Source organism: Rhinatrema bivittatum, chromosome 2 (assembly GCF_901001135.1).
Source record: "Rhinatrema bivittatum chromosome 2, aRhiBiv1.1, whole genome shotgun sequence".
Classification (NCBI taxonomy): domain Eukaryota; kingdom Metazoa; phylum Chordata; class Amphibia; order Gymnophiona; family Rhinatrematidae; genus Rhinatrema; species Rhinatrema bivittatum.
Window position 1 is genome coordinate 354,332,338 of NC_042616.1, and position 9,666 is coordinate 354,342,003.

Below are 9,666 nucleotides of genomic sequence, written 5' to 3' on the forward strand. Positions count from 1 at the left end.
TCGGACATGCGTTTCCTGCACAAAAGCCACTGTCGCTTTCTGGTTTTGTAGTTTGTTTTTTTTTTAAACAATAGCTGCTTTCGTGGTGTATTCAACCCCTTTACATTGAGTGAAATAATACGTGTGGCCATCCCTTATATAAATGGATAAATTCCTTCTTTATATATATCCCCATTCCCTGTAAGCTAGATTTTATTAGCAATCCCCAAAGCTTCACTAGATAAAGCTTGTCAAGTCCCACTGATAGGTAATTTTTCCCTCCCAGTTTCCAATAATGAAGAAAACAAAGAGTCCTTGTTGTCAACTCAAAAAATTAGAACCAATCCTTCCCATGGTTACAGGATTGGTTGCACCGGGGGGACCCGGCCTGCCCCAACGAGACCAGACGCCTCTCACCACCTCCCCCCCTCCCCCGCAGGCAGTGTTACAATAGAAAACATCTATACAGAAAGTTTAGATGGAATTTGAGATGAGTTAGCCTAACTACCGTCTGCTTACATAATAAAGAAACCCTGAACTATTCATAAACCAATAACTAAGTGTGAACGTTAATTCTGCCCTTCCATTACATTTAAAGCTCATGTACCCCGATTCTGGATCCATGCACTGACTTCAGTACAAGGAAAAATAGTGGAAAGTGTTCTAAACATCAAAATCATAGAACATATAGAAAGACATGGTTTAATGGAACAAAGTCAGCATGGCTTTACCCAGGGCAAGTCTTGCCTCACAAATCTGCTTCACTTTTTTGAAGGCGTTAATAAACATGTGGATAAAGGTGAACCGGTAGATATAGTATATTTGGATTTTCAGAAGGCATTTGACAAAGTTCCTCATGAGAGGCTTCTAGGAAAAGTAAAAAGTAATGGGATAGGTGGCGATGTCCTTTCATGGATTGCAAACTGGCTAAAAGACAGGAAACAGAGAGTAGGATTAAATGGACAATTTTCTCAGTGGAAGGGAGTGGACAGTGGAGTGCCTCAGGGATCTGTATTGGGACCCTTACTTTTCAATATATTTATAAATGATCTAGAAAGAAATACGACGAGTGAGATAATCAAATTTGTAGATGACACAAAATTGTTCAGAGTAGTTAAATCACAAGCAGATTGTGATAAATTGCAGGAAGACCTTGTGAGGCTGGAAAATTGGGCATCCAAATGGCAGATGAAATTTAATGTGGATAAGTGCACAGTGATGCATATAGGGAAAAATAACCCATGCTATAATTACACAATGTTGGGTTCCATATTAGGTGCTACAACCCAAGAAAGAGATCTAGGTGTCATAGTGGATAACACATTGAAATCGTCGGTTCAGTGTGCTGCAGCAGTCAAAAAAGCAAACAGAATGTTGGGAATTATTAGAAAGGGAATGGTGAATAAAACGGAAAATGTCATAATGCCTCTGTATCACTCCATGGTGAGACTGTACCTTGAATACTGTGTACAATTCTGGTCACCGCATCTCAAAAAATATATAATTGCGATGGAGAAGGTACAGAGAAGGGCTACCAAAATGAGAAGGGGAATGGAACAACTTCCCTACGAGGAAAGACTAAAGAGGTTAGGACTTTTCAGCTTGGAGAAGAGACGACTGAGGGGGGATATGATAGAGGTGTTTAAAATCATGAGAGGTCTAGAACGGGTAGATGTGAATCGGTTATTTACTCTTTCAGATAGTAGAAAGACTAGGGGGCACTCCATGAAGTTAGCATGGGGCACATTTAAAACTAATCGGAGAAAGTTCTTTTTCATGCAACGCACAATTAAACTATAGAATTTGTTACCAGAGGATGTGGTCAGTGCAGTAAGTATAGCTGTGTTTAAAAAAGGATTGGATAAGTTCTTGGAGGAGAAGTCCATTACCTGCTATTAAGTTCACTTAGAGAATAGCCACTGCCATTAGCAATGGTAACATGGAATAGACTTAGTTTTTGGGTACTTGCCAGGTTCTTATGGCCTGAATTGGCCACTGTTGGAAACAGGATGCTGGGCTTGATGGACCCTTGGTCTGACCCAGTATGGCATTTTCTTATGTTCTTATGTTCTCACCATCTACCCTTCAGTGCTGTGATTCTTCAGCCCTGATCGCTGGCAGGTGAGTGAGGGGCATCCGATTGCTGAAGGCGTTTTCCCCCCTTGCCAGTTCTTTGCCATCTGAGATGTGTATCTGTTTTGCGAGCGGTCACGGCCATTTTAGGTGCTTGAAAGGTGATAGGCAGTTGTGCCTGCTGGAATACTGCTGCGGCCTCTTCGATAATCTTAATACGGTGAGTAATACCCTTCACCTGGAGCTGGAGCCCGAAGGGGTACTGTCCACCTGTATCGATGGAGCAGTCACGCAAGTTGGCTGTAACTTCCCAAAGTTCATAGCGTTCTGAGAGAGTGAGTGGTGCTAGATCCTGATAGATCGCCAGTTTACTATTTTTCCAATTGATGTCCTTTAGATGCCTGGATTTTTCATATACTAGCATTTTTTGTATAAAGTTATGGAAACATAAAATGATGTCAAGGGGCCTTGTATCTCTTCTCGGCCCTAGGGCACAGTGCGCTCTGTCTAGCCTGATTTCTGAAGGTGAGGTGCCCTCAGTATTTTGTTCCTTGTCACTTTTAAGAATAAAAGCACATACTTGCTGTGCAATGGCGTGTGCATCAGAATATTCTTCAGTATCTGGGACGCCTCGAATGCCCATGTTATTCCTTCTGCTCCGATTCTCTAAATCTTCTAATTTTTCGGAGATCATGCAGAGTTCGGATAGCAGGGCTGTCTGCTGTGTGGATAATTGATTAAGGTCCTCAATGTGCTGGTAAACACGGTTATCTATCTCGTCGACCCTAGTGTACTGAAATCCTCTTTAAGATCCGCCATTGCCGCCATGAGGTTGGATTTCTGCTGGCGCAGTTCAGATCTCAGTTCTACAAACCAATTTCTGATCTCATCTCTAGTTGGTAAGTTTGGAAAGAAAATTATTCCTTACCTGCTAATTTTCGTTCCTGTAGTACCATGGATCAGTCCAGACAGTGGGTTATATTCCCCGACCAGCAGATGGAGTCAGAACAGAGTTTGAGAGCGTCAGCATATAGAGTAGTGCACCCTCTGCTGGAGCTCAGTATTACGCATAGCAAAGCCCAAAAGCAAAACACACAACATTTTGGATCCAGAACCGTTCCCAAAGAGGAACAGAGAAAGATATAAGTAAACAAACGGTCACCGGGACCAGCAACAGTCAACTTGTGAGGAGCTGTGAACAGTAACAATAATCAGAGACAAACAGAATGAAAGATACCTGGAAGAATCCGAGCAGGACCTAATGAAACCCCTAGTGGCGGGCGTCTGGACTGATCCATGGTACTACAGGAATGAAAATTAGCAGGTAAGGAATAATTTTCTTTTCCCTGTACGTACCTGGATCAGTCCAGACAGTGGGATGTACCCAAGCTTCCCTAAACCGGGTGGGGTCCTGAGAGACCTGCTCGGAGAACCTGATCGCCAAAAGAACCCGTGCACTGAGGCGCCAGGTGTAGTCTGTAATGTCTGGAAAAAGTGTGCAACGACTTCCATGTCGCCGCACGGCAGATTTCCTGGGAGGAAACAGAGCGAGATTCCGCCCAGGACGCCGCTTGGGATCGCGTGGAATGAGCCGAGACGCTGCGAGGCGGCACCCGCCCCGCCGCAATGTAAGCGGAAGAGATGGCGTCCTTTATCCAGCGAGCAATAGTCGTCTTGGATGCCTGAGAACCTCTCCTCGGTCCTGTCCAGAGGACAAACAAATGATCAGATACCCGGAAGTCATTGGTAACCTCCAGGTAGCGGAGCAGTACACGCTTGACGTCCAGGAGCCGGAGAGACCGGCGTTCCTCTGGAGCAAACGCTGGAAGCTCCACCGTTTGATTGACGTGGAAGGCCGAGACCACCTTTGGTAGGAAGGATGGCACCGTACGAAGGGAAACCCCGGAGTCGGAGAAACGCAGATAAGGGACTCGGCAGGACAAGGCTTGAAGTTCTGAAATCCGGCGAGCAGAAGAGATGGCTACCAGGAAAACCGTCTTGAGGGTCAGGTCCTTGAGGGAGGACCCCCTCAGGGGTTCAAAAGGATCCAAAATGAAGAGAAACATAAGACAGGGAAATACTGTGGAGAAAAAGAAAGAAATAACTAAAAATGAAGAAACCCTGTCAATCTGGGGGAGCTAATGGATCCCCCCACTCGCATCTGCTGGAGTCAGAAGAATACTGGGATCCAGCAGAGGGTGCACTACACTATATGCTGACGCTCTCAAACTCTGTTCTGACTCCATCTGCTGGTCGGGGGATATAACCCACTGTCTGGACTGATCCAAGTACGTACAGGGAATGGGAGATTGCCTCTATAAGACTATTGCATCGGGACATCTCTTGAGATTCGTTGGGGCAGTCAGAGACGCCGACTTTCTCCATGTCCGCCTCTGGCCCTGCTTCCGTCGCTAACTACCCATACAAGAATTGTTTCAAATCGGCGGTTTTTCTTTTTGTCGCCATGAGAGACAGTATTGGTAGTGCACTGTGTCGTTAATACCCTTCTTGTAAGGTAACCGGGTTGAATTTTGCTATATTTGATAGGCCTGTGGGGGTCGGAGCTCCAAATTCACGTCTGCTCTCATCAGCCGCCAAAGAGTACCCCTCCGGATGAGGCCATTTTATAGCATGCGCACATAAATGTGCATATGTTATAAAATAGGTTGACCGCATGTACATGTAAGCACCATTTTCTAATGGACGCGTGTATGCACACGCAAATGCCGCCTCTACCACGTAAGTGGCGGGAATTTTAGTAGATATGCACGCCAATGCAATTACCAGTTTCCCCAATCTGTTGCCAGTTCGACCAGGTAAAGGATAGGACTTCCTAACCTCCCTAGTTAACCTGCTTCCTTTTTACCCTGTTTGCCCCAACCCTTAAAAGTCCGCTTACTAGTCTAGTTCTATCTTATTAGTTACATGCCATCCATAGCAGAAGTTATGAGGATGGGGACCCCGGTGCGCACTGGTGCAAGTAAATACTTACACGATGGTTTCATTCATATTTCTTGGAATGCCCATGCTCCTGCCCCTATTTCAGCCAAATGTATTTTTGCGTAGCGGGAGATACATGCGTACTTGGGTGGCCTTTAAAATCTGCTCAGGGATCACGTGATGTAGTAAGGGAATCAGATGTGGGATTTCCCTTCTCGGCCTCTCCACCTCCATCCTGACCCATCTGAGGCTTCCTACCTCAAATTAAATTCCTACCTGAAATAAATCAGCAGCATCGTGTGACCTACCACATACAAAAATTTGCAGTATGACGTCCCGAGCAGCGAAAAAGGAGAAGGAAAAGGAAAAGGCCTGACCACCTGAACAGGCCCTGGACGAGGAGAGCAATATCCTGGAAGCCACTCCGACAGTGGCGCTGGCAGAGATCAAATCGGCGGTTCGGAAGGCCCTAGGGCCTGAATTGCTAGCCATTTCTAATCAGCTCACATCTATAACGAGGCTTGAATCCCGTTTTACCGCAATTGAACAGCGCATATCAGATGTGCAGGATGACCACGCTGACACCAGGAGGGAGCTGGATTCCCTGAAAGCCACAATTGAAAAGCAGGCAGACCGCCTGGAGGTCCCGACGTTCAAATCTACGGTCTGTTGGACAATCGGAGAAGGTAGCTGAGAGGGACCTGGCAGCCTTTCTGGAGGACTAGCTGCCACGTGTTTTGGAGCTCTCCCTGGTCCATGGGCCGTTAAGGGTTGAGAGGGCACACTGTTTAGGCCCTAAATGAGCTGAAGAGGTGCGGCCGCGGGTCGCAATTGCAAAGATTTTGAACTTTCAACACAAAACAGTGATCCTCCGGGCTGCGCGCACTGGAACGGGCCTCGAATATGAAAATAATAAGGTACTAGTTTTCCAGGATTTTTCGGCCAGCCTAAGCCAGCAGCGCAGGGCACTGACGCCATATTGTAACCGCCTATATGCCATGAAGATCTGGGCGACTCTTGTCTATCTGGTGGGCATATGGGTCCCTACCTCGAATGGCACCCACTGGATCAACAATCCAAAGGAAGCTCAGCAATACTTGGACTCCATCGAATCTTCAGCGCCAGTGGTAACGGAAGCTCCCAGTCTGTGATCCCTGCAACTGCCTTTGCTGCGCTTGGCGGGCCGGTAAGATCAGCTGGTGTTTGATAATGGAGGCCGGCTCGGCCGTAGTGCAGTAAACTGAGTTGAAGAGCTCCTTTTTGGCTGGCGCACTCCTGCACTGTGCAAGCTGTCCGGGGGGCCTCTGGAGATCATCCAGTGCGTGGGCGAGGGAGCCGGGCATGACTGTTGAAAACAATTCGGATGAGCGTGGCTTAACAAGCGTCTGCAATTGATTTTCTGCACGGCAGCTGCTGCAATGCTGACAATGCTCCCGGCTCTCGCTTTACTGTTTTATACTTCGGGTTTATTTTTCTATATTTGTTCTCTTGATACGCAAGAATATTTTTGCAAAGGGTTCTCTCTTCTCCTGATATGTTGTATGTAGCCTATGGGCAAATTTGTGTTCCATTTGTGCATTTATGGGAGGATTTCCTGCTTTACCTGTTTTATTATCTGGATGTGTCATAAACTGTATGATGATCACACTGTTTGAAATAGTGGGGTGCTGGATGGGTTGGGGTGGGGGGGGGGCTGCTTGCATTGAAGTGATTTCCATAAGTTTGAGGGGATGTTTCTCTGTTTGAGGAGGCGGGGGGGGGGGGGGGGGGATGGGGTTCTGCTAATGTATCTGGATGGTTTATATACTGTGATGGTGGTTTAGGCACAATTACTGTCTTTCCTACTGTGACCCAGGTTATGGAGACGATATACACAGGGATCTCAGCTGGGAGGATCTCTGTTTCTCACTACATTCTCAATCCTTTCACTTTCTTTACTGATGTGGTAGACACTGGCTAAGCAACAAGTCCCTCTGATCTCTTGGAATATATGTGGTATTAACTCTCCTATCAAGAGAATAAAAATTCTCACACAAAAAAAAATAAAAATCGGTGGATTTAGTGTTTCTTCAAGAAACACATCTCACAGGTGTGGAACATCAAAAATTATGCTGTGATTGGGTGGGGTCAGTGCACTATGCCTCAGCTACCACTATGGCGTCGCTATTTTGATACACAAGCGATTGCCTCTTTCTATTAAACAAGAAATTAAGGATCCCATGGGTAGATATATTATATTGATTGTTGAGCTTTTTCAGCATACGATGGTGCTGTGCAATATATATGCCCCCAATAATCCAAGCATGGTGTTTTTTTCAAACTATTCAGGACCATTTAGTGCCCTATATGAATCATGGTCTCATAATTGGGGAGCAATTTCAATACTATCAAAGATCCCCTGTTAAGAGAGAAGAGGGGACACCATCCAAGGTAGGGGTCACTGGGGTAAACCTTTTTCCCTGTTTTAACATGAATTGGACTTATTGGATGCGTAGCGCACTTTAAACCCCACAGCTACTGATTTCACGTATCTTTCATGTGCTCATGCCACATATTCTCACTTGGACTACATCTTGCTTAGCACTGGTCTGTTTTCCCAACTTATGATGTGGGCATAGAGTATATCCTGCTGTCAGACCATGCCCCTGTCTGGGTAGAGTTGATCTGGTCGCTGGGGAACCCTACTATGTTACATTGGAGATATCCGTACTACTTGGCTGGGGATGATGATTTTCGAGCGCACCTTCAGGCTAAATGGAAGGCGTATGCTTCCCATAATATACAACACGTGGAGGATTCGGTGTTATACTGGTACACTTCTAAAGCGGTTATGCGGGGGGAGATCATTTCCTATGTGGCGCATAGGAAGAAAATGTTAGATAAACGGATCCTTACTTTAAGTTCACAACTCTGCGGTGCTAAACGGACATTGATATCTGACAATTCCCCAGCTCACAGGGCCCACACCTATCAGTGCAAAGCGCTCTTAATTCTTTATTACATCAGAGGGCAAAGAAAAGTGTGTTGTATTACCAGCACAAGCTATTCCAAATGGGGAATAAACTGGGAAAGATAATGGCTAACTTAATTAGAGCCCAGGGAGCGTCCAATTTTGTGGCTGCACTGAGGTCCTCCACGGGACAACTGGTTACGGATACTCCCAATGTGTTAAAGGTTTTCAGAGACTATTATTCTACTTTATACAATGCTGAACCCCGGGACATGGACAGGTGCCAGCAATTTTGTGACAGGATAGAGATGCCTCAAGTTACTCCCGAACAGCAAGGTCAGCTGAATCAACCGATCTCAGAGGCAGAGATGAGGAGGGTTATTTGGCAGGCAAAACGCTTTAAAGCACCAGGGCCTGATGGCTTTACAGCCGAATATTACAAGGCTTTAACAGATGCCTTAATAGGCCCACTTACTAACACCTTTAATGCCTTGATCGAAAAGGGTACTTATCCGGGGCAAAGCACTTAAGCTTACATTACATTGATCCCTAAACCAGGGAAAAACCCGCAATTACCTGCAGCGTATCGACCCATATCATTATTAAATATCGACCAGAAGCTGTTGGCCAAAAGTTAAGCTGATAGATTGGCTTTGATCCTGCCCTCTCTAATTAGGCCAGAGCAAGTGGGGTTTGTACAAAAACGATACGCACTTATGAATATTAGACGGGTACTGACTGCTATGGCGTTATGCACGCAGTTCCAAGAACCGTTCTTGGCCATAAGTTTCGATGCGGAAAAGGCCTTTGATAGGGTGGAGTGCTATTTCATATTTTAAATGAGATGAATATCATTGGCTGATTTCAAGAGCGATTCATCTCATTTATCGGGGCCCTGTGGTGAGGATAGTGGTGAACCAATCTCATTCTGACACCTTTTCAATTCACCGGGGAACCAGACAGGGATGTCCCTTATCTCCCTTGCCGTTCTTACAACAACTTGAGCCGCTTCTATTGGCAATTCAGGAGGCTTGGCAGGTAAAAGGGCTTTCAAACCCAGACTTTCAAATATGCGGCTTTTGCTGATGATCTTCTGGTTTTCTTAACTAATCCTAACGCATCTCTTGTCACATTTGTTGTCCCTTTTCAGTGAGTTTGGTTCCTTTTCAGGTTTTCGCTTAAACCCAGAAAAATCTGAAGCGCTAGCATACCTGGATGCGCTGCGAGATAGATGGGAGGGTCCCTTTCCTCTGCTCTGGGCACAGGGGTGTATACAATACCTGGGTATCTACCTATCCACAGAATTATCTAAGCTGTATGACTTGAATGTGCATCCTTTAGTAACTTTCACTCTGGAACAGATGCAACTCTGGTGGTCTCTACCATTGTCCTTAGGGGGTCATATTCATCTATTTAAGATGATTATTTTGCCCAAATGGCTTTACGTTTTTCAGAATTTGTTGCTTCGACTCAAAGTCAAGGACATTAAATGATTAGAAAGTGGAATGCGGTGTTTCTTTTGGAAGGGGAAAAGATCTAGAATCTCGCTATGCTGCTTGCAGGGTAGGTGGGGTAGTGGTGGCCTTAGTGTCCCTGACTTTCGTTTGTACAACTGGGTGAGTAACTTAAGGGTGGTGTGGGAGTGGTTGGTAGGGGAGGGGTTTTATATCCATCTAGTGGCTGAGCGGACGTTTCTTGGCACTCGCAACTTGCGATTTGTCTTA